Source organism: Spermophilus citellus, assembly GCF_964194105.1.
Source record: "Spermophilus citellus genome assembly, chromosome: 3".
In the NCBI taxonomy this organism is placed as follows: domain Eukaryota; kingdom Metazoa; phylum Chordata; class Mammalia; order Rodentia; family Sciuridae; genus Spermophilus; species Spermophilus citellus.
Genome location: NC_138184.1, coordinates 154816134 through 154839604, shown reverse-complemented (window position 1 = coordinate 154839604; position 23471 = coordinate 154816134). Strand labels below are relative to the sequence as shown.

The 23471-nt window shown below is 35.4% G+C and overlaps 1 protein-coding gene and 1 pseudogene across 4 annotated transcripts in view; one reads left to right on the top strand and one right to left on the bottom strand.

Annotated features, from left to right (window-relative positions):
* Positions 1–11964, top strand: part of LOC308644339 (large ribosomal subunit protein uL30-like) — a 117084-nt pseudogene extending 105120 nt beyond the window's left edge. The window contains exon 2 of the transcript in view: positions 11837–11964. The product of the transcript in view is annotated as a large ribosomal subunit protein uL30-like (transcript). The remainder of the gene's footprint in view (positions 1–11836) is intronic.
* The window catches only part of CRPPA (CDP-L-ribitol pyrophosphorylase A), a 313443-nt gene that overhangs the window by 152105 nt on the left and 137867 nt on the right, over positions 1–23471 (bottom strand). The window lies entirely within an intron of this gene.

Sequence of the window (23471 nt, the reverse complement as noted above, 5' to 3'; positions counted from 1 at the left end):
ATATTCTTGCTATGTGAGTTTTGATAAAGTACTTAAGCCCTGCGGTTCATTTTACTCATCAGTAAAATGAAAACATAGAATTAATAGTTTGCTAAATGAATGTGTGAGAGGTAAGCATTAACTTTTGAAGTTTCTGGAACAAAGTTACAGCTTTATGGTGTTCAATCTTAATAGAGTTTTGAGGTGATAAATCCATCGGGTTACTGGTCTACTGTTGCACTATCTATAGGACACTTAACTATGAATGACTGATGGATTATACCAGTGACACTCTATGAACTGCCACCAGAGTACTCAGACTGGTCATATCAACAGAAGTCTTGATATACTCCCAAACCTATGTACCAGATAGGCAGAAAAGCATTATAACCAAGGATTTGCCATGTCACACTACTGTTGTATCCCAAGCCCTTATCACACCAGGGGAAGGATTAGTACTTCTTTAATTACATGGCTTTAAAGCTACACAGCACAAAGATTGAAGTATAACATAGCAGACATTAAGATCCCTTTGCATTGCTGCATAAAGCAGTGAGCATTTCCTCTGTTCCTGAATTCATTGGCTTTCCCCCTAAACACGGTTCTAGAAAGTGTAAAGTCTCCTGTGTATGCTGCCTGTTCAGTCTCCTTGATTGATAACCATTGTGCACAATGTAATATATTAAATGCTTGCTGTTATTTTCCACTTACTTTTAACTGCCATCAACTTTTGATGAAATTTCAACACATAAAATATCCATTACCTTTCTACATTTAATACCCTATCATCTCCTTGAATCTGTGCTAATGCTTTAAAAAAATTGTGCATTAAAATTACACAGCATCTATACGCACAGGCATATATTATCATTGTCTTCTTGCTATAGGTAAAGACATTAAGGCACAGAAGTTTAAACAACCTATCCATGGTAACACAGCCAAAATATGGCAAGTACTCAGACTCTGGTCTGCTGGATCCCCACAGTCCACACATTTAAAGTACACTGGCCACCACTGTTACTCTAGGAACATTTACCTTATCGTGGAAGGCACCATACCATTACTCAGATGAGTGTGATACTTTTATAGGTACAAAGGTCAACTCAGGAAAACAATCTGGAAGATATCAATTGAGTACTAATAACCTTAATTGCTGGTTCACAAAATCCCCTAAGTCTGACAATTTTTCTGGGTCCTAGAAAGTATCTAAAAAGAGAACTAAGTATTAAGATTTGATCTTGGAGAAGAGTCAAATGCTTTCGAAACACTATCTGCTAGGCAATTAAAATCATTGCATAAATGTTCCCTTAAGAACAGTCTTCCTTTGTGAATTTTCTTCTCTGTTAAAATTCAAAGGCTAACTATTGTTATAATATAAAGCTACAAAGAGTGTGGAATGGAAAATAGTAAGCCCTAATCCTAACAAAGTTGAGCACCTACTATAAAGAATTCAAAAGTCCCACTTGTTTATACAGATTTTATATCCAAAGCTGAATATTGTCTAAACAAAATGTAAATTTACCAAATACAAATCTGCTCAAACTGCTGAGTTTTTACTACAGAATATAATACTATAACTAATAGACAGTGTTGTAAGTAAATGGGAAATGAAATGCCTCAATTCATAAATCGTGTTTGGCAAACACAATTTGTAGATATTACTTAACTGAAATGACAAAGGTTGATATGTTATAAAGATATATACAGTAATATGATCTGTTTATGTTTAATAGTAATGCATACAACATTTGCAAGCTAATAATTCACAAGACAAAATAAATCCTATATATCTTAACTAAAAATAAGTCATGAAAATTATACTAGTCAGTGATGGATTAATATAAGGTCTCACTTATTTGAAAAATATTTATTGAGGGCTAGATTGCACCTTGAGTCCATACAAATGAGAAGTTTCTGTTCTCAAGCAGTTTATATTACAGTGAGAAAATAAAAATATTCACATCTGTGTTTCTCAAATTTTTGTGTGCATCAGAATTCCTGGAAATCTCATTAAAAATAAAGATTTTGATTCTCTTAGATACGGATGGTGTCTAAGAATCAATATTTCTGATAAGCTTCCACTTAATGCTGATGTTCCTAGTCCAATGAATCACACTTTGAAGCAAGAAGTTAGATCATTTGAACGTATATTAATCTAAAAGCCCTATCTTATTTTAGTAGATAAATTTACTGAGGAGTGTGTTCCCATCCAGTAATCCATGACAACTTAATTTTAACAAAACCAAAACTACTAACTTCCTCTATCATCTAAAATTAAGTACTTATATCTTTATTTCACCTACAAGCATGGTACATACCAGTGATCAAAGAATTTATTACTCTAAACTTCCTTCAAACTTTCACCAAGTTTATATCAAATCTAATTTCCATGTATAAAATTTAGTTTTTTCTAAGTAAATGCTTTTCTGCCTATCTGGTACATAGGTTTGGATACAGCCAGATGTATACAGAAGTTAATTTCATACTGTTTCTATGTACTCTAAAGTATGCATAACAAATCAGTTACACTGTAGGCAAAATGTCACTAACTTGAAATTAACTAACTAGAATCAACTTGAATACTGTCATAATATTTCTTCTAATCCTACATAGTACACAAGCTATTTTTCATTACTGTATTTTCCTCTTGAATGAAAAATATACTTAGTATATTTATTTATTTATTTATTTTTTATTGGGTGTTCACAACTTAGTATATTTATATTGAAAATTTCTATTTGATACAACTTTCCACTGTAAGAAATATAGTGATAACCAATTGAATTGAAATTATTTAGCCTAAAGAGGTTCAAACTATTTTTAAAACATCATTGATTGACCAAATTTTTAATAAAATAGCCAAAACACAACAATATGACTGTTTCAGAAGTATGTGAACATATGTATACCTCAGAATATTTTTAAAGAAAGACTTTTCTAGATGATACAGAAAGGTAGATTCGATCTTGATATAGAATAATCTTATTACAAATTCTGAAGAATTTTTAAATGTTGCTTATGGATGCACTTCTTCACCACAGTTGCTAAGCCCCTCCACAGATATCTTTTCTCCACTGTTGTCTTTTCTCTTTTCCTTATAGAAAGGGTACTCACCATCAATTTCATCACTGTTGCTGACTCCAGTTCATCTAATCACTGCAATATCTGCAGGGTGCCCTTCCCTTCCCTCCTCTTTGGAACATAGTCCTTGCTTCTTATTAGGAAATCAATCAGAACTTCTTGGGAATACATTATGTTTCAAGCTTTTTTCAACTGTTCACATGATTGATGGACACCCAGCAGCTACCTCTTTATCTACAGAAACATTTGGCAGATATCCAGGTGGAGAGGTATTCCAGAAGCTCACTTGTACATCATCCTATCATCATTAACCACAACTATTTATCTGATTCCTACCACATACATACACACAACAGTGCAAAGGATCAGTGGTAACAGGTGGTGAAAGATATGGTTATAAGAAACAAAAAAGCAGGATATGCAGGATGACAGCATTATTGTTGAGTACTTTTGGAGACCCAAAAATTATAAAAATGAAGAGAAAATCATGGGAACAGTAATAACAGACTAAGCATTAAAATTTAAAATACACAAGTAGGGAAGGCACACAATCAAGAAAAATGCTATGAGCAAAGACAGGAAAAAACTGAGACAGAAGGAAGACACATTGAACCATGATGGCAATAAAACATTATTAACAGAAATACAGACTGTGGAAGGTATGGGGTTTGGGGGGTTTTAGGGGGAAGGGTTTTTTTTTCCTTCTCTTTTTTTCAAAAAAAAAAAAATAGTCACCCACAGCAATCTGTGCAGAACCCAGGCCCACAGTAGGCCCAGGTCCATCCTTCCACTGACAGAGCTCAGGTTCCAGCACAGGACCGCCTCTTCCAACCAGCAGACCTGCGCCAGAGCTCAGGCCCAACCCAGATCCGCACACACCGACATAAGAGGACACAGGCCCAGGGTAGGTATGAGTTCGGCATCCCCCCTCTACCTGGAAGCCCAAACCTAACCCACTTCCTTCTTGGGACACTGCAGACATCACCATGGCCTTCCCCACGCAGTAGCCCCTACTTTTTTGATAATGACAGGGCCTAGAAGAAGCTGCATGTCAGAGCAGGTATCCCAAAGACAGTGTAAGGCCCACCCATTCAGCCCCATTTCTGTAAGACACAGCTTCCATCTTGGGGCACCTCCACTATTATCTGGAGTTACCTCAGCTATTGCCACCACCACCTTTAGTTATGGTAGCATATATTGAGGGACACCAGCAGAGTCTGGAAGCCCAACATCAAGGTGAGGTACAGACAATCTGCAAGAATATAGGGTAGAAACTGTTAGGGTCTATAAACAAGTCAGGATGGCGCCTTGCATTTTGCCAGAGGGAGTGGTTTGTGAAGTAACGCCAGGGAGCCATTAAGTGTGGAGATTCCTTATTGGTTGACTGATGTATCTGGTTTATGTTAATTAAGATAAGCTGTGTGTAACGTATAAATACCCCTCCTGTCCTACAATAAATGGCTCCTATTTCTACTGCATCCATGTACACAAGTTGTTCGTCACCCCCCGGTTAATTTGCTGCAGCCAGACTGCGGCAAGAAACTGCAAGAAAGGAAGATACATAGACAACATGAAAAATCAAAGGAGGAAAGTGCCCTAAACAAACCAGGATATCACAATAACAGAACCCAGTGAAGTTGATGAAATGTCAGAGGAGGAATTCAGAAGGTTCATAATTAAAATAATCTGAGTTAAAGAATGACCTAAATTAACAAATACAGGGAAAAATTGATCACTCCAACAAAGGGATAAGAAAACAAATACAGGTTACAAAAGATTACTTCAAGAAAGAGACTCTGAAGAAAAAACTCAGAAATCCTTGAAATGAAGGAAACAATAAACCAAATAAAAACTTAATGAAAAGCATAACCAACAGACTAGATCACGTGAAAGAAAAAATGTCAGATAATGAAGGCAAAATATACAATCTGGAAATTAAAGTTGACCACACAGAGAAAATAGTAAGAAACCATGAATAGAACATCCAAGAATTATGGGAAAGCATCAAAAGACCAAATCTAAGAGTTATTGGGATAGAGGAAGGCATAGTTTCAAACCAAAGGAATGCGATAATATCAGAAAATTTCCTAAATGTGAAGAATGAATTGGAAAGCCAAATACAAGAGGCTTACAGGACACCAAATGTACAAAATTATAACAGATCTACACCAAGGCACATTATAATGAAAAAGCCTAGCATACAGAACAAGGATAGAATCTTAAAAGCCGCAAGAGAGAGGAATCAGATCATGTATAGGGAAGACCAATTCTTAGCAGATTTTTTCCACCCAGATCCTCAAAGCCAGGAGATCATGGAACAACACATAAAAACTCTGAAAGAAAATGGTTGCTAACCAAGAATCTTGTATCCAGCAAAATTAAGCTTTAGGTTTGATGATGAAATAAAAACCTTCCATGATAAACAAAAGTTAAAAGAATTTACAACTAGAAAGCCTACACTAAAGAACATCATTGGAAAAATATTCCACAAAGAGGAAATAAAAAACAATGATGAAAATCAGCAGAGAGGGGGATTACACTAAAGGAAAAACTAATCAGAGGAGAAACCAAGTCAAGTTGAATACCAAAAATAAACAAAAATGCCTGGGAATACAATGTCTCAATAATAACCCTGAATGTTAATGGCATTAACTCACCAATCAAAAGACATAGACTAGCAGATTGGATTTAAAAAAAAAAAAAAAGATTCAACAATATGCTGCTTCCAAGAGATTCATCTCATAGGAAAAGACGTCCACGGACTAAAGGTGAAAGGTTGGGATAAACCATACCACTCACATGGACTGCAGAAGCAATCAGGGGTTTCCATCCTCATATCATAAAGTAAACTTCAAGCTAAAGTTAATTCAAAGGGATAAAGAAGAACACTATATACTGCCCAAGAAAACCATACACAACAAGACATAACTATTATAAATATATATGCCCCAAATAATGGAGCATCTACATTCATCAAACTAACTCTTCTCAAGTTCAAGAATCAAATAGAACACAATGCAATAATTTTGGGACACTTTAACACACCTCTTTCACCACTGGATAGATCTTCCAAACAAAAGCTGAACAAAGAAACTATAGGATAATGACCTAAATGAACAAATACAGGGAAAAATTGATCACTCCAACAAAGGGATGAGACAACAAATACAGGCTGCAAAAGATTACTTCAAGAAAGAGAGACTCTGAAAAAAAAGTCAGAAATCCTTGAAATAATGCAATCAATAACTTAGACTTAACTGACATATATAGAATATTTCATCCTTCAATGAGCTGAGCGAATATGCTTTTTTCTCAGCAACACATGAATCCTTCTCTAAAATACACTATATAATATGCCACACAGCAACTATTAGCAAATATAAAAAAAGAAGATATACTACCCTGAAATCTATCAGATCATAATGGAATGAAATTAGAAATCAATGATAAAATAAGAAATAAAAGCTACTCCAATACCTGGAGACTAAATAATAGGCTACTGAATGAACAATGGGTTGCAGAAGACATCAAGGAAGAGATCAAAAGAATTTTTCAGAGGAAAATGAAAACACAGATACAACATATCAAAATCTCTGGAACACTATGAAGGCAGTTTTAAGAAGAAAGTTCATTGCCTGGAGTTCATTCCTTAAAAGAAGAAAAAGTCTACAAATAAATGACTTAACATTATATCTCAAAGCCCTAGAAAAAGAACAAAAAATCAACACCCAAAGCAGAATACAGAAAATACTTAAAATCAGAGCTGAAATCAATGAAATTGAAGCAAAAGAAACAATTTAAAAAATTGACAAAACAAAAAGTTGGTTCTTTGAAAAAATAAAATTGACAGACCCTTAGCAATACTAATGAAGAGAAGGAGAGAGAAAACTCAAATTACTAACACACATGATGAAAAAGGAAATATCAGACACTATAGAAATACAGAAGATAATTAAAAATTATTTTGAAAACCTGTACTCCAATAAAATAGAAAATGTCAAGGGATCAACAAATTTCTAGAGTCATATAATTTGCTCAAATTGAATCAGGATGATATACACAATTTAAACATCTCAATTTCAACCAATGAAATAGAAGACATCATCGGAAGCCTACCAACCAATAAAAGCCTAGGACCGGAAGGATACACAGCTGAGTTCTACAAGAACTTTAAAGAACAACTAATACCAATACTCTTCAACTAATTTCAGGAAATAGTAAAAGAGGGAGCACTTGCAAACTCATTCTATAAGGCAAATATTACCCTGATTCCAAAACTAGGCAAAGACAAAAAAAAAAAAAAAAAAAAAAACACTTCAGACCAATATCTCTAATGAACATAGATGAAAAATTCAATAAAATTTTGGCAAATCGAATACAAAAACTTATCAAAAGTATAGTACACCACAATCGTGTAGGGTTCATTCCAGGGATGCAAGGTTGGTTCAACATACGGAAATCAATAAATGTAATTCACCCTTTCAATAGTCTTAAAGAACCAAGTGAACATCAATAGATGCAGAAAAAGCATTTGACAAAATGCAGCACCAGTCAAAATGGCTGCTATTAAGAATACAAACAACAATAAGTGTTGGTGAGGATGTAGGGGGAAAGGCACACTCATAAATTGCTGGTGGAACTGCAATTTGGTGCAGCCAATATGGAAAGCAGTATGGAGAATCCTTGGAAAACTGGAAATAGAACCAGCATTTGACCAGCTATCCTACTTCTCGGTCTATACACAAAGGACTTAAAAACAGCATACTAAAAGGACATAGCCTCATCAATGTTTATAGCAGCACATGTAAATAGTTAAACTATGAAACCAACCTAGATGCCCTTCAGTAGATGGAATAACAAAAATGTGGTATATATATATACATAATGGAATATTATTCAGCATTAAAAGAGAATAAAATCGTGGCATTTGCAGGTAAATGGATGGAGATGAAAAATATAATGCTAAGTGAAATTAGTCAATCCGCCCAAAAAGACAAATGCCAAATGAGCTCTGATTTAAGGATGCTAATTTGTAATATGCTATGGGACAGGGGGTGGGGGGGATTAAATGAACTCTAGATAGGGTAAAGGGGAAAAGGGGAGGGAGGGGCATAGGGGTAGGAGAGATGGTGAAATAAGATGGTCATCATTACCCTAAGTACATGTATGAACACACAAAGGATGTGACTACTTTGTGTACAACCAGAGATATGAAAAAATTTTGCTCTATATGTGTAATATGAATTGTAATGCATTCTGTTGTTATATATAACAAATTAAAATTAAAAAAAAAATACTGAGGATTGAACCCACAGGTGCCTTACTACTAAGCTACATCCCCAGTCCTTTTTATTTTGAGACAGGGTCTCACTAAGTTACTGGAGCTGGCATCCAACTTGGAAATCTCCTGCCTTATCCTCCTGAGATTGTTTAAGAACTTAAATGACTGGCCAATCTTGACTCACATACACTAAGTAGTCAATGCAAATATATACTGTCTATGGATGAGAGAGAGAGAGAGAGAGAGAGAGAGAGAGAGAGAGAGAGAGAGAGAGAGAGAGAGAGAGAGAGATTTTCACCCCAAACAGATGGACAAGTTTTATTTATAGACTTTGGAAACAGGTTTTCAGGTAACCAAATGATAATTTATTCTCATCCAAAGCTCAAGATGTGTATTTGGTTAAATTTTCCTATAAGTACCAAAACACTGGAAACATTATTTAGCTAAATCCACTAGACACCAGAATAATCTACTTTTTGGCATTGTAAAATAGAATAATTCTGCATACAAATAGTTGAAATGGATCTCCTAACTCAATTTGTTATGGGAAACATTAGTATAAAATGTTTTAAAACATCATGTACTCTATTGAACCGAGTGAAATAGAAAGCAATGAAATAAAATCACAGTAAGCCTAGAACTACATGGCAATTTTAAAAACATAAGCAAGTAAGTATGCATATATTCATTGAAATCAACTGTTGGATGGCTGATAATTACAACCTATATGTCAAATGAGCTCTTTCCTTTATGTATTTCCTTTGCCATATTGGGAATAGAACCTAGGACCTTATGCATGGTAAAAGCTATTACTCTATAACTGAGCTCTCCAGCCAAGCAAAAAGAGCAAAAGAGCAATTTTTTTTCAAAATTCTATATAAATTTTCCTACAAGAAATATCTACCATATATATGAAATCAAATTCCTGAATTAGAAGATAAGATCTATTTTAGTCAGCATTTTTGTGACTGTGACCAAAATATCTAACAAGAACAATTTTAGAGAAAGAAAAGTCTATTTGGGGCTTACCATTTCAGAGGCACAGTCCACAAACAGCCAGCTCCATTGCTATGGATCCAAGTGAGGCAGAAAATCATGGCAGACGGAACATAGCTCAAAACATCATACCATGAAGCAGAGGGAGAGAGGCCTTGCTCACTAGGGACAAAATATATATCCTAAAGGTACACTCACAGTAACCTACCTTCTCCAACTACACCCTACCAGCTACAGTTACCAACTAGTTAATTCCTATCATTGAATTAATGCAATTAGTTTAAAGCTCCCATGACCCAATTATTTCAGTTCTGAACTTTCTTGCATTGTCTCACCCACAAGCTTTTAGAGGACACTTCATATCTAAACCATAACAAAATCTGACTTCACAAATATATGGCCAAAACTAATGTTTACAGTTCTGTTTTTTTTTAACTTAGCATAATGTTCATCTAGGATTTGTAAGCAATGACAATTCTTAGGGGGACACAGAGACACAAGACTCTTTACAAATTAACAATTTGATTTTTCTAGGAAGAGTAATCTTCCTCAGGTTCTTGTATCTAAAGAATACACTAGATACTCAAAAAGGTAAAAATATATTAAATACATAGAAAAAAAAACAGAGAAAGTGGCATCTAAAGATTACCCTAGTTCCCACATTCATAATGTTTTAAAACAACAATTATAAGCAAATTTTATTATATACAGTATGAACGTAATGAATACCATTTTGAGTAACCATATAGTTCAATAAGTTCAGACTTTCTTTTCACTCTGGAGAACTCATCAAAAAATCTGGCTAACCAAGGGGATTCAATGAGATGGTCCTCAACTGGTTTCTAGGCTTACTTCCATACAAAAACAACTCCCACATCTTCAAAGTGAATTGCTCTTGATGCCATTCAGAATTCGAGGACTTTAAGAAAAAGCTTTATGGTATCATTTCACTATTATTAACTGTGTTCAGTATTAAAAAAAAAGACCATATATTTTTATATTAAAATATGCTTTCATGGCTATCAAAATAAGCATAAAATAACTATTTGAATGAGTTTAAGAGGCTTTGGTTTAATTTGCTATTGCATTCATTTTTCATCTTAGTCTATTTGCTATTTTTGATGCTTTGTTTGACTAATATTCTACACTGAACTTAGAGAGGTCCACGATGTTTGACTAACTTTATACGTTGAATTTAGTGATCTCAATAACAAAAGGCACAGATATATACAAAGGACACAAAGTGAAGTGCATTCAGAAAAATTAATTTGGTACCATACAAGAGCTTCAAAAAAAACCAGAGCATGCTTTAAACCCAGGAAAACAAATGGTTTTAAGTTATACACTGGTTTGTTATTTGTGGTTAAACAAAACAATAATTAAATTATACGCTCCAGGAAACAGGAAGGAGTGGATAAGGAAAATACACACACAAAAAGCCCTCCTCAGTCCCTATTTGTTCTGGGTAGGGATCAGCATTCCTTAGAAGCTTCCATTTCATGGATGAAAACTGGGTTAAACATGCTTTTGTGTTTAGGAGTAATGTGATGCATAAAAATATTAAGTACTTCATGTCTTCCTCTTTGGAAGGAAGCAGCAGCCAGCGTAAACTTTTTGAAAAGACAAATTAGATCATGTCATCTCCAGCTAAAATGCTTTACCATTCATTTTGCTCTGAAGAGAAAATGAAAATAGTGATACTAACAGTAACAGTAGTCAAATCAGCAAGCCTACACCACTGCTTCTGAGTCTCCCACCAATCACAGAACTCTGACTTCAGTTTTTTTAATTAAGCTCCTTAAGTTTCCTTCAAATATTGCTCCTTTGGCTTGCTCTTTAAGTAGACAATTCCTAATTATCCTTTTAGACCTAACTAAATCCTATGTTTGCCAAGAGATTTTAATCACTGCCCTCTACTCCCAATAAATCTATTTTCATGGCTGTCTTACATAAACAGTTCACTTTTCCTTAGAATATTTGGGACAATCTATAATTAAACATTGTTTTGTAATTGCATTGTTTACTTTTTTATCTCTAATTAGGCAGTAAACTCTTTTAGGGAACCACATTTGCTTAGTTCAACTCTATATCCACTGACTACTTCCTGATAAGCATTTATTACTAAATTAATTAATTTAGAAACTAATGGAAGACTGATCACATCTCCCTACTTATACATCCTTACTACATTCTAAGAAGTCTACAATGTCAATTAATTTTTAAACATTTGCTGAGAGATGGAAAGAACAGAGGTCCCTTTCATTGCTATCACCTTGCTCTATCTCTAGAGAGCTATCACCTTGCTCTATCTCTAGAGAGCTCTATGTCTGAAGAAGGTAGGTTCTATAAAATTCTTCAAGTCCTTCAAAAAAAATCCAGTGTATAGCAAGACTGATAATTAAAGCCTTGTAATTTAAGTATCAGTGAAATATGTAAGGGGAAGAGGAGGTGGTGGGAGAGGTATCCCCTAACCAATTTGCTTTGTATTTTCCTTTTTAGCAACCTCTCCCATGAATTGGGTGTAGACATTTGGATCACACCTGAAGTATGTGGCAGAATTCTACTGCAGGAAATCACCATAAGCCTACCCAATCTCCTCCTTTAGTTTCAGTGGGAAGCATTTTTTCTTTTCACATCAACACAACAATCCTCCCACTGTGTGTTGAGCAGCTCCACACCCACACTAGTCTGCCCCAAAGATCTCAATAGTGGTGACTTCATCCTTTTTATACGTTCTTTTCAAAGCAAGACAAAAGCACTTGGAGGTAAAAGTGGTAGAATATATAACATTTTGTATTTGGTAAAAAGTATGAACTAAAAATTCCACAAGATAAATTTGCTTTTATAAGGAAAAAGTATGTAAAATTAGATATATTGTTTCCCAAAGAAAAACCTTCTTCCAGGCCTTAATTATAAGATCTCTGTCAAACGTAAAAATGTTTCTCTTCTTTTTCTCTTCTTTCGTTTCACCTTTTTAAGCATCTACATTCATTAGTTATATTATCTAACGAGAATTAAAAGCTGTTTCACTAAAAGCACTGAGTTTTCACTTGGGCCTGCAGATAGCCAATGACTAAAAGCAAGATAAACACAGGCATCTCTGCCTTCATTCTGTAATTGTTTGAAGATCCCCAATCAGCTCTGCACAAGAGTTTGGGAATCATTTAAGGAGTTTACCTAAATACTGGTAACATACGGTTTAATAATTTACCTAAACTATCTTTCCCCTTCAAGACCAAAGACATCAAGATAAGAGTAAATAAGGTATTTTCAATATCTGCAGGAACATTCAATGCCAGTTTTACAGACCCCTGCTCCAGACCCTTTGAGTGGTGCCTAGAAGTGCTGTCATTGCCCTAAACCTTCCAGGATACCTCATGATGAGACTGCTCCCATAAGCCAGAGCAATCCTCTTATGGGAACTGAATTGCCCCTTCCAGGACCGGAGGTCTGACAGATAAACACCCTGTATGATAAATGGAAATTGCCACCTCAAATGATAGGGGCTTTTCCACAGTAACCTCACAGAACCAGAACTGAAATAATTATCAGCTAGGCTAAAGTTTGACCAAGACTGCTTAGTTAGAAATACTTCTGACCCACTGTACCAGTTCTTCTAATTAAGTCTCAAGCAGATGTTATTACCCCAGGGGTGACAGACACTCTCATTCTGCCCTTCCAATATGGCCATATTGTTTAAAAAAAAAAAAAAAAACCCAGGAAAGGAATTTTAAACAATTCTATTTCCATTTGGTTTCAGGGTAAATACCCAGACCTGATTTGCTGGAACTCTCAAAATCCAGCCTCTGGCCTAGAAGTCTGATAACAATGTGACCTTGGTTAAATCATTGAACCAGAAGGCCTCTCTATTCTAATTTATAAGATAAAAGGGGAAATCATAAAGCGAGAGTACTGTTCCTAATATATAGAAGGCTATGCTTAATCGTTACATTGTGACTATTTAAGTCAGAAAGCATTCTGATAAGTTTTTGATAATTTAACAGTTTATTGCCAAATTTAGAGGCCAGAGTGGTCTAAGCAGTAATAAAATTTTCCAAGGTCAACCAAAATTCTCTGAGAAAGATGTAGGATATCCAGAAGTCCTACACTAAACTTCTAATGTTATGTAGTTCAGGAGAACGACTATGGTTGATGATAAATAATTGAATCTCGTAATAGTTAAGTAGAAAAAAATTCTCAATGTTCCCAACACAAATATATAATAAGTGTTGAAGGTGACAAATATGCTGATTATTCTATTTATTCACTGTATACTTTTATTGAAACATCACAATGTATCTCTTCAATACATGGTACTACTGCATTTCAATTAAAATAAAATTTAAAAATGAAAATGAAAATAGTCCTATATTAGATCCTCCTTTTAAAAATATAATGAGTCCAATGTATCCCCTAGAAGTTATTACAATTATAGGTATTTGAGAAACACTGATAGCACTTTGAATATTTGCATACTATTTAGCTTATTACATGAGCAAAACACCTAACTTCAAGTCAAAACTATTTCTTTTAATTCCAAAGTTGCTATCTATATTTTAAAATTACACACTGAAAAACAAGAGAAATTTAAGTGCTTAAAAATTATAAATGTCCCAGGAGAATCACTTTGTAAAAGAATAAATGTGAATAAGTTTCTGGAAAGCTAACATGTTGTTTTTAATCTCTGGCTCTCCACAGATTACTTAATAAAAATAAAGTACAAGAAGGATATTTAAATCAGAACCTTTTAGACAGTATTTACCATAAACCCATTATTAGTGAGCAGAGGTAAACCGCTGTTACCTATAAAGACGCACACAGTTAAAGAAACTATAGCAAAAGGTGGAAGAAAACTCAAGGGAGCTCGGGAAAAACAATTATCATCAGGTAATTTCTGGTCACCTTAGCAGGCAATTCTGGGAATGACAAGAGAATGGAGGAAAGGATTTTGTGGGCAAAATTCAACGTTGAACACAAAGGAGCAACATGAGGTTCTCACTTGTTTGAGGATTTCTAGAGGGCTGGGCACTAAGAGTATTCAAAACTAATAGACTTAAGCATGTATACAGGCCAAAGGACGTGCCTGAGAGGTCTCAAGTAAGAAACAGAGGTAGATGCTCTCTTTATATCAAAGAAGACATTTGGCATTTGTTTTTTAAGGATTGGCTAGCTTCACTTAGCATTAAGATCAGAACACGGAAGAAGAGCATGAGGAAAAGACTAACATTAAACAGAGACGAGTGGGGTGGGAGAAAGGGAGAGAGAAGGGAAACTGTATGGAAATGGAAGGAGACCCTCACTGTTACACAAAATTACATATAAGAGTTTGTGAGGGGAAAGGGGAAAAAAAACAAGGGAGAGAATTAAACAGCAGCAGATGGGATAGAGAGGGAAAATGAGAGGGAAGGGGGGGGTAGTAGGGGATAGGAAAGGTAGCAAAATACAACAGCCATTAATATGGTATTATGCAAAAATGTGGATGTGTAACCGATGTGATTCTGCAACTTGTATTTGGGGTAAAAAATGGGAGTTCATAACCCACTTGAATCAAATGTATGTAAGATGATATGTCATGAGCTTTGTATTGTTATGAACAACCAATAAAAAAAAAAAAAGAAACAGAGGTAGAGTTGAAGTAACGGAAAGAGAATATCCAGGTAAAGGAAAATAGCAACTGAGCAAGACTCAAAGAATATGGTTTTATGTATACCTTTTCCTAAAAACAACAAAAGAAGGAATATTATGCCATTAAGCGTTCTTTGACCCACCCCTTCCTCCTAAAAACAGGTAAGATTCTTTCTTAAAAGCAGAGCAAAGAGTGTTTTCAAGATGGCGAAATAAAGGAAGTTACTTTTTTGGCTGCTCCCTGGAGTGAAATCAAGAAAGCAAACAGGCATCTTCTTGGCAAGACGGATGAACAAAAAACGGGTGGATGGTATTTACTGGAATTTAAAACTGGATAGTCAAAGCAGATGGGGGATTCAGGAGGTTGGATATAATAAAATAAAGACAAAATTCCAAGGGGCACAGCCACTGCCATGGCTGGGCCAGAAGCACCACCCAGAGCAGTCCCTCTGTGAGCACAGTGCAGAGATTTAAAAAAAAAAAAAAAAAAAAAGCAGGTTCCTTTAATTCCCTTAAGTTGTTGATGTACCTTTATTATTTATTTATTTATATGTGGTGCTGAGGATCAAACCCAGTATCTCACATATGCTAGGCAAGTGCTCTGCCACTGAGCCACAACTCCTGCCCCGAAACCTGCATTTTTCAGAGGCAATTTGTTCCCTTATTTTTCATGTTGTTTGTGTGTTACCCATCTAAAAGTATGAATCTGAGGCAGTAGATTTCCTACCCTGTGCACTTGTAGCATCCTTGAAAGTTTCTAGTATCTTACTGTTTAGGGGGACACAAATAATAACCACCACCAATGCTGACAATATACAGTATTAATATATTAATATAGAGCATTTAGAGATCAAGGACATTGTCAGGCAAATCAGACATGTTGCACAATATCCATGTGGGGAGGAAGTAGTAGTCATCTCTCCAGGTGACATGCAGAGGGCAAAACAAGCAACAATTTTGCAGCTGCTGCTGGGGGCTCACAGCTATGAGGACCAATTCCTGGCAAAACTGAGTGTGACATGAAATACAGACCCAATAAATACACACTGAATGAAATAGAGTGTGCTAAAGTGAACAGGAGAAAATCAAATGAGAGAATTTTACCCAAGGACAACTGAAAACCTACTAGGCTCTACTCCTCCCCCTCCAATCCCATTGCTTGCAGGACCTTTTGGGAGAAAGCATCTGGCCAGGAATTCCGAAGAACAGGGCCAGGAGAGAGGGAGTTTGGAGACTGAACCCGAGACTAGAAAACGTGGGGTCCAAAGGTGACATAAGGTAATAAAACTGGGTCCCTCATCACACCAGTGAAACCAAAGGAAGATCCATGGGGTACAGTCTTCCATCGTGGACCAGCAAGTACGAGGAGCTGGAGGTGAGCCGATTTAAAATCTCCAGACCAACTGGCGTTTAGAAAAGAACATGGAGCCCACTTAAGCCTAAACCCTGCCTCCAGGACTCCGCCTATAGGATTACCTCTCTCACTCCAGCAATCCAGAGGATGGCTCAACATGCTCCAGATGACCCCACCTAAAACTGCTAAGAGAAGCTGAGAATCTTTTGAACTACAAGAGAAAAATTCATTAACTTTTCATCAAAACCTTTTTTGTTAATTTGTTTTCTCTATGATCATCATGGTACATACACATTTATACATATTCATTACTTTTCTCATGTCTAGCATTTTTGAAGCCAGTTATATTACATAGATTCATTTTTGTGAACTTGGACATTTGAATAGTATATTTTAGTTTTGATTTTTATTCTATTTTTTAAATTTTTTATTTAATATATATATATATATATATTTGCTCCTTTTTCTCTTGATTCTCTTTTCCTCTTCTGACAGGCAATCTCCATTATTCTTTCACTCTTTGTTTAATTTTTTATTTTTCCTTCACTCTTCCTCCCTCATAATCCTCACATCTTATACTACTTCTGTTCTCTCCTTGACCACCATTTGAAATTATAAAAACTTTTGGGAACTCGCCGTTTTTATTGCAAGCAATAACTGATCATATCATTTGTTTATTGTGATAACTGACATTGTAGATTTCATATTGTCAGGTGTTTATTATTATTTGTGTCCCCCTAAACAGTAAGGTACTAGAAACCTTCAGGGATGCTACAAGTGCACAGGGAAGGAAATCTACTGCCTCAGATTCATACTTTTAGATGCGTAACACACAAACAACATGAAAAATAAGGGAACAAATTGCCCCAAATAAACCAAGATATGCCAATAACAGAACTCACTGACACTACAGTAGAAGAAATGTCAGAGAAGGAGATAAGAATGGATGTAGTTAAACTGATCTGTAAAGTAAAGGACAGTATAAGAAATGACATCAGAGAAAACACAGAAAGTGAAAGATCACTTCAATAAAGAGGCATAGATTCTGGGAAAAAAGAAAAAAGGCAGAAATCCTAGAAATGAAGGAAATGATAAACCAAATTAAAAATTCAACAGAAAGCATCACCAACAGAACAGAACACTTGGAAGACAGAACCTGAGGCAATAAAGACAACATAGGTAATCTTTGAAAACAGAACTGACCATGGGCAGAAGATGTTAAGAAATCATGAAAAGAACTGTCAAGTACTAAGGGATAACATGAAAAGGCCAAATTTAAGATTTATTGGGATAGATGAAGATGCAGAGATACAAACAAAAAGAATTCATTGAAAAGATTGTGCAATTATATTATAGTTAAAATAAAAAGTAAAATGGAAAAATCAAATACAAGAGACTTATAGGACTCCAAATGTACAAAATTACAACAGACCCACACCAAAACACATTATAATGAAAATGCCTATCATACAGAATGAGGATAGAATTTTAAAGGCCAGAGAAAAATACCACATTATGTGTAGGAGGAAATCAATGTGGATCTCAGCTGTTTTCATAATGCAGATCCTCAAATTTAGAAGATCCTGGAATAACACATACCAATAAACAAACACATGGCCCATGGCCCCAGAGAGGCCTGACCCATCACAGTGCCCTCCGTCCCCAAGATGAAAAATGCACCCTTCCACTGGAGAAGAATACTACACTTGCGCAGAGAGGAACATTGCTCTGGAGTTCCCTATCACTAACGTGCGTCTCCACACAAACAGCGTCTATTTGGGGACATTGCAGCCACCATCATAGCCCTCCCCAAATGGTAATCTCCACCATGGGACATCAGACAGGGCCAGAAGGCAGCTGCCCAATGCAGCACCACACGCCAAACTGAAGCAACACTGAACAAGCTAGCCAACGCCATCATACAGCCCCCCTTCCAGCCCATCTCTGAAAGAGGTTGCTATCATCTTGGAACACCTCTACTACCATCTTGAGGTACCTCTACTGCCACCTCCCTGGAGCAGCTTCCATCTTGGGACACCGACTGGGACCTGGAAGCCCAAAATCAAGGAAACTACAGACTTGATGTTACTGCTGCCATCAACTAGGGACATGACCATTTGCATCTAGGGAAAACAACCAGGACCTGGTAAACCGTCACCAAGGACCCTGTCCACCCAGTTGCACCAGATGTATATCTACTAGGTGTGCTAACAGACACCATCTTGTTGCAGAGGTTAACAGAGAGCCTCTCTGTTTTTCCTCTGGCTAACACCCAAGTTCTTTTGATTGCCCTTTCACTAGTCCTATAATGTAATACCTCTATATTCTCACATACTACCTCATAAACATCACAGCCTATTCCCTGTCCCCTACCTACCATTAGAAACCATAAAAGATTATGCAGACCTACTAGCTATTTGGAAGAAGACAACCAAACTCTTCATTTCTTTTTTTTTTTGTCCATAATTTTTTTTATTGGTTGTTCACAACATTACAAAGCTCTTGACATATCATATTTCATACATTAGATTGAAGTGGGTTATGAACTCTTCATTTCTGTTTATAGCAACAAAACTTTTAAATGTCAAAATGGAAGCTAATTGACTTATGGCTACCCACTGGATGCTGTAAACATTGATATCCCCTCTTAAATGTGAGGTGTTCGTAATCTACAGGGACACTACAGGACTACAGAGTAGAAGCTATAATACCTCAGATGTGCATTGCAAAAGAGAAAGACACATACAAAACATGAAAAAACAAGGGAGGAAAGTGCTCCCCAAAAACCAATATACTACAACAATAGAATACATTGACACCTTAGTAGAAGAAATTTCAGAGGAGGAGTTCAGAATGTACATAATCAAAATGATCTGGGAAATAAAGAATGACCTAAGTGAGCAAATACAGGCAAAAATTGATCACTCCAACAAACAGATAAGAGAACAAATGCATTTGTTTTTGATGACACCAAAAAACAAATAAAGGAGCAAATATAGGCATCCATTCATCACACCAACAAATAGATAAGGAAAGGAATACATGTACCAAAGATAAGAGAGAGCGATTAAAAAAAAAAGAAATCCTTGAAATGAAAGAAACAATAAATCAAATACAAAACTCAATAGAAAGCATCACCAACAGACTAAATCACTTGGAAAACAGAACCTCAGACAATGAAGACAAAATATACAATCTTCAAAATAAAGTTGATTACACAGTGAAGATAGATTGTAAGAAACCATGAACAGAACATCCAAGAATATGGGATAATATCAGAAGACAAAAATTAAGACTTATTGGGATTGAGAAAGGCAAGAAATTCAAACCAAAGAAATGCACAATCTCTTCAATGAAATAATATCAGAAAATTTTCCAAACATGAACAATCAATTGTAAAAATCATATACAAGAGGCTTACAGGACACCAAATGTGTAAAATTACAACAGATCAATGACAAGGCATGTTATAATGAAAAAAGCCTAGCATACAGAATAAGGTTAGAATCTTAAAAGCCTCAAGAGAGAAATCAAATCACATATACAGGGAGACCAATTTGTATCTCAGCAGACTTTTCAACCCAAACCCTCAAAACCAGGAGATCCTGGAATGACATATACCAAGCTCTGAAAGAAAATGGATGCCAACCAAGAATCCTATATCCAGCAAAATTAATTTCAGAATTCTTGATGAAATAAAAACCTTTCATGATAAACAAAAATTAAAAGAATTTACAACTAGAAAACCTGCACTACAGAGCATTCTCAGCAAAATATTCCAGGAAGAGGAAATGAAAAACAACAAAGGGAGGAACTACACTAAAGGAAAGGCCCATCAAATGAGAAACCAAGTTAAAAACCAAAAATAAACCAAAATGACCGGGAATACAAATCATATTTAAATAATAACTCTGAATGTGAATGGCCTAAACACATTAAGTAAAAGACATGGTTTAACAGATTGGATTTTTAAAAAGACCCTCAATATGCTGCCTTCAAGAGACTCATCTCACAGGAAAAGACATCCATAGACTGAAGGTGAAGAGTGGGTAAAAACATACCACTCACATGGACCACAAACAAGCAGGGATTTTCATCCTCATTATCAGATAAACTAGACTTCAAAACTAGTGAAAAGGGATAAAGGAGGACATTTCATACTGCTTAAGGGATTCATACATCAACAAGACATAACAATCATAAATACCTATGCTTCAAACAATTGGGCATCTATGTAAATCAAACAAAACCATCTCAACTACAAGAACCAAATAGACCACAACACAATTATACTGGGTGACTTTAATACACCTCTCTTACCACTGAATAGATCTTCCAAACAAACAAAAACTGATCAAAGAAACTATAGAACTCAAGAAGACAATAAGTTAGACTTGACATATATAGAACATTCCATTCATCAACAAGCAAATACACTTTCTTCTCAGCAGCACATGGATCCTTCTCCAAAATAAATGATAAATAAAAAATAGAAGCTACTCCCATACCTGGAGACTAAACAATACGCTGTTGAATGACCCATGGATAATAGAAGACATCAGGGAGGACATTACAAAAATTCTTAGAGGTAAAAAAGAACTCTGATACAACTTATCAGAGTTTATGCAACATTATGAAGGGAGTGCTAAGAGCAAAGTTCATTGCAGGGAATTCATTCATTAAAAGAAGAAAAGTCAACAAATAAATGACCTGACATTACAGCTCAAAGCCCTAGAAAAAGTAATAAACCAACACCAAAAGTAGTAGAAGATAGGAAATAATTAAAATCAGGGCAGCAATCAATGAAATTGAAACAAAAGAAATAATTCAAAAAATTGGCGAAACAAAAAGCTGGTTCTTTGAAAAAATAAATAAAATTGACAAATCTTTAGCCACCCTAATGAAAAGAAATAGAGACAAAAAATTCAAATTACTGGGGCTGGGGATGTGGCTCAAGTGGTAGCGTGCTCGCCTGGCATGCGTGAGGCCCTGAGTTTGATTCTCATGTACCACATAAAAATAAAAAATAAAGATATTTTAAAAAACTGGTTAACAAATACTTAAAAAAAATTCAAATTACTAAAATTCAAAATGAAAAAGGAGATGTCATGACACACACTATTGAAATACAGAAGACAATTAGAAACTATTTTGAACATTTATACTTCAGTAAAGTAGAAAACCTCAAAACACTAACAAATTTCTAGAGGCAAGTGATCAACCCAAACTAAGACAAGAGGACTTACACATTTAAACATATCAATTTCAAGCAAGGAAATAGAAGATACCACCAAAAGCCTACCAACCAAGAAAAGCCCAGGACCAGACCGATTCACAGATGAGTTCTACAAGACCCACAAAGAAGAATACCAATACTCCTCAAATTATTCTATATGAGAGAAAACTCATTCTATGAAGCTAGCATCATCTTGATACCAAAACCAGCAGAAACACATGGAGGAAAGAAAATTTAAGACCAATATCTCTGATGAACACTGATACAAAAATTGCCAATAAAATTCTGGCAAATCACATACAAAAACATACTTAAAAAATTGTGCACCATGATTAAGTGGGATTCATTCCAGGGATGCAAGGATGGTTGAGCATAAGGAAATCAATAAATATAATCATCACATCAACAGACTTAAAAATTATATGATTATGTCATTTAATGCAGAAAAACATTTGACAAAATACAGCACCCTTTCATGTTCAAAACACTAGAAAAACTAGGGACAGTAGAAACATACCTCAACATTGTAAAAGCTATGCTAAACCCAAGGCCAACATCATTCTAAATGGTGAAAAATTGGAAGCATTCCCTCTGAACAACAGGAACAAGATAAGGCTGTTCTCTTTCACCACTTCTATTCAACATAGTCCTTAAACTCTAGCCAGAGCAATCAGACAGATGAAAGAAATTAAAGGGATACAAATAGGAAAAGAAGAACTCAAACTATCATCATTTGCTGATGAGATGATTCTATACTTAGAGATCTAAAACCTCCACCAGAAAACTCCTACAATTAATAAACGAATTCAGCAAAGTAGCAGGATATAATAATCAATGCTCAGAAATCAAATGCATTTCTATACATCAGTGATGAATCCACTGACAGAGAAATTAGGAAAACTATTCCATTCATAATAGCTTCAAAAAATAAAATACTTGGGAATAAAGCTAACAAGAGAGCTGAAAGACCTCTACAATAATAACCACACAACACGAGAGAAATTGAAGAGGACATTAGAAGATGGAAAGATCTCCCATGTCCATGGATAGGGAGAATCAATATTGTCAAAACGGCCATACTACCCAAACTGCATAAAGATTCAATATGATTCCAATTAAAATCCCTATATCAGTCCTTATAGAAATAGAAAAAGCATTCATGAAACATTTGGAAAAATAAGACCCAGAATAGCCAAAGCAATCCTTAGCAAGAGTGAAGCAGGAGGCAACACAATACCAGACTGTAGACTATACTACAAAGCTACAGAAACAAAAATGGCAATGGTATTGGCACCAAAACACATAGACCAAAGGTACAGAATAGAAGACACAGAAACAAACCCACATAAATACAGTAACCTCATACTATATAAAGGCACCAAATACATACATTGGAGAAATGAAAGCCTCAACAAATGGTGCTGGGAGAACTGGAAATCTATACACAGTAAAATGTAACTAAACCTGTTACTCTCACCATGCACAAAACTCAAAGTGGATCAAGGACCTAGGAATTAGACCAAAGACCCTACATTAAATAGAAGCAAAACCATGCCCAAATTTTCATCATGTCAAATTAGGCCCTGAATTCCTTAACAAGATTCCTCAAGTGCAAGAAATAAAATCAAGAATCAATAAATGGGATGGATTCAAACTAAAAAGCTTCTTCTCAGCAAAAGAAACAATCAGTGAGGTGGAGAGAGAGAGAGTACATTTGGGAGCAAATTTTTATCACACACACATCAACATAAGTCCCAAGGATACATAAAAAAATCAAAAAACTTAGCACCAAAAAAACAAACCAACCAATAAATGGACTAAGGAGCTGAACAGACACTCTAAGAAATGTAATCAATCAGCAAATATATGAAAAAATATTCAACATCTCTAATAATTAAAGAAATGCAAATCAAACCTAA